This window comes from Aegilops tauschii, chromosome 2 (assembly GCF_002575655.3).
Source record: "Aegilops tauschii subsp. strangulata cultivar AL8/78 chromosome 2, Aet v6.0, whole genome shotgun sequence".
Classification (NCBI taxonomy): Eukaryota; Viridiplantae; Streptophyta; class Magnoliopsida; order Poales; family Poaceae; genus Aegilops; species Aegilops tauschii.
This window is the reverse complement of record NC_053036.3, coordinates 341,862,648-341,865,938: the sequence shown is the minus strand read 5'-3', so window position 1 is coordinate 341,865,938 and position 3,291 is coordinate 341,862,648.

The window sequence follows — 3,291 nt, the reverse complement described above, 5'->3', positions numbered from 1 at the left end:
AAGAAGCCAATGAAAAAAAAGAGAGAGGCCAAAGAAGCCAAACAAAAAAAGAGAGAAAAAGAGAGAAGGGACAATGCTACTATCCTTTTTCCACACTTGTGCTTCAAAGTAGCACCATGATCTTCATTATAGAGAGTCTCTTATTTTGTCACTTTCATATACTTGTGGGAATTTTCATTATAGAACTTGGCTTGTATATTCCAACGATGGGCTTCCTCAAAATGCCCTAGGTCTTCGTGAGCAAGCAAGTTGGATGCACACCCACTTAGTTTCTTTTGTTGAGCTTTCATACTTTTGTAGCTCTAGTGCATCCGTTGCATGGCAATACCTACCCACTCACATTGATATCTATTGATGGGCATCTCCATAGCCCATTAATACGCCTAGTTGATGTGAGACCATCTTCCTCCTTTTTGTCTTCTCCACAACCACCATTCTATTCCACCTATAGTGCTATGTCCATGGCTCACGCTCATGTATTGCGTGAAAGTTGAAAAAGTTTGAGAATACTAAAGTATGAAACAATTGCTTGGCTTGTCATCGGGGTTGTGCATGATCTGAATATTTTGTGTGACGAAGATGGAGCATAGCCAAACTATATGATTTTGTAGGGATGAACTTTATTTGGCCATGTTATTTTGAGAAGACATGATTACTTTGTTAGTATACTTGAAGTATTATTATTTTTATGTCAATATTAAACTTTTGTTTTGAATCATATGGATCTGAATCTTCTTGCCACAATAAAGAGAATTACATGGATAAATATGTTAGGTAGCATTCCACATCAATTTTTTTTATCATTTACCTACTCGAGGACGAGCAGGAATTAAGCTTGGGGATGCTTGATACATCTCCAACGTATCTATAATTTTTGATTGTTCCATGCTATTATATTATCCATCTTCGATGTTTTATATGCATTTATATGCTATTTCATATGATTTTTGGGACTAACCTATTAACTAGAGCCTAGTGCCAGTTTCTGTTTTTTCCTTGTTTTTGACTTCTACAGAAAAGGAATACCAAATGGAGTCCAATTGACGTGCCAATTTTTGATGATTTTTATGGACCAAAAGAAGCCTCCGGAGTAAAAGAGTTGGGCCAGAAGAGTCCCGAGCCATCCACGAGGGTGGATGGCGCGCCCTACCCCCTGGGCTCACCCCCTTTCTCGTGGACGACTCGGAGACCCCCCCTGATGTGAGACCGACGCCAAAAATTCCTATAAATACAGAAACCCCCAGAAATAAACCTAGATCGGGAGTTCCGCCGCCGCAAGCCTCTGTAGCCACTAAAAACCAATCGGGACCCTGTTCCGGCAGCCTGCCGGAGGGGGGATCCATCACTGGTGGCCATCTTCATCATCCCGGCGCTCTCCATGACGAGGAGGGAGTAGTTCACCCTCGGGGCTGAGGGTATGTACCAGTAGCTATGTGTTTGATCTCTCTCTCTCTCTCGTGTTCTTGATATGGCACGATCTTGATGTATTGCGAGCTTTGCTATTATAGTTGGATCTTATGATGTTTCTCCCCCTCTACTCTCTTGTAATGGATTGAGTTTTCCCTTTGAAGTTATCTTATCGGATTGAGTCTTTAAGGATTTGAGAACACTTGATGTATGTCTTGCATGTGCTTATCTGTGGTGACAATGGCATATTCACGTGATCTATTTGATGTATCTTTTGGTGATCAACTTGTGGGTTCAGTGACCTTGTGAACTTATGCATAGGGGTTAGCACGCCTTTTCGTCTTGACTCTCCGGTAGAAACTTTGGGGCACTCTTTGAAGTTCTTTATGTTGGTTGAATAGATGAATCTGAGATTGTGTGATGCATATCGTATAATCATACCCACGGATACTTGAGGTGACATTGGAGTATCTAGGTGACACTCTGGTTTTGGTTGATTTGTGTCTTAAGGTGTTATTCTAGTACAAACTCTAGGATAGATCGAACGGAAAGAATAGCTTCGTGTTATTTTACTACGGACTCTTGAATAGTGTAGCGACCAGACCTCAAATGGCCTGTGCTGCTGTGCACCAGTGTCATCCCTGGATCAGTAATGCTGACATGCACAGTACAAATGGAGGATTTATAACAGAGTAGCAATCACACACTTATTACATCGAATAACTCCGGAGAGTTTAAGTATAATAATCATGGCTTAAGGCCATCTAACAACGATAACAGCGGAAGACTTGGAAGATAAGTGAGTCCATCACTCCAACGGCATCACTGAGTATAAGACCACGACCTAAAGCACCTTACTCGTCGTCTGAAAAGTCTGCAACATGAAACGTTGCAGCCCGAAAACGGGTCAGCACATAGAATATGCTGGCAGTGTAACACATAGAGAGTAATGAACATTAATAATGCTATACTACATGCATATTTGGCTGGTGGAAAGCTCTATGGTTAAAGTTTATGCGAAAAGCCAATTTTATCCTACTTCAAAAGGAATAAATTTTATTTAACTATCATGGTGGTTGAAACATTGAGAAGGTACCTCCAACTCAATCCCAATTAAGTATCATCTTTAACCCAACAAAATTAATTATAAGTATCACGGTGATGAGATTCAAATGATAATCCAGGTACTAGATACTCAAGTTGTCCATAACCGGGGACACGGCTAACCATGATTAGTTTGTACACGCTGCACAGGTTTGCGCACTTTTCCCCACAAGACTCGATCGCCTCCGCTTGATTCTCGCACTGCATGATGTTTGAGAAACGGATGACAGAGACACAGTCTTTCAGAAACAATCACTCTTTACTCTGGATGGACCGGTACACCTACTTTCCCCTACATCTGCTAGTCCACCTCTTCAAGAGATCCTGTAACCTACTCAGCTATGCTAGAGCCCATAATAGCTTGTGGCTGCACACGGAAGTTTCTAGCATGAATAATCTTATGATCCCTTTGAGCCTGGGTGGCGGACCTTATACATACATGCAACGCTGGGTTCTCCAGGTGCCTCAATCCACCCAGATGTGAGTTTTAGTTGCCACCTTAAGTTGAACCATTAATAAACATCTCACATCTGTCATGAATATCACTCAAACCCAAATCCACGTCTACAAGCATAGCATGGCAATAATAAAAGCAACGTAGAAGTAACTCCCAAGGGTTTGATATATGAAACAGGTAATAGGTACTACCTCAACTACTTCCCAATACCCACAGTTTAATTAGATCCTAATCATGCAAGTGTTTGAGGAAATAGATCTAATGCAATGAAAACTGGGTATGAACGGGGTATGATCAAAGTGTTACTTGCCTTGCTGATGATC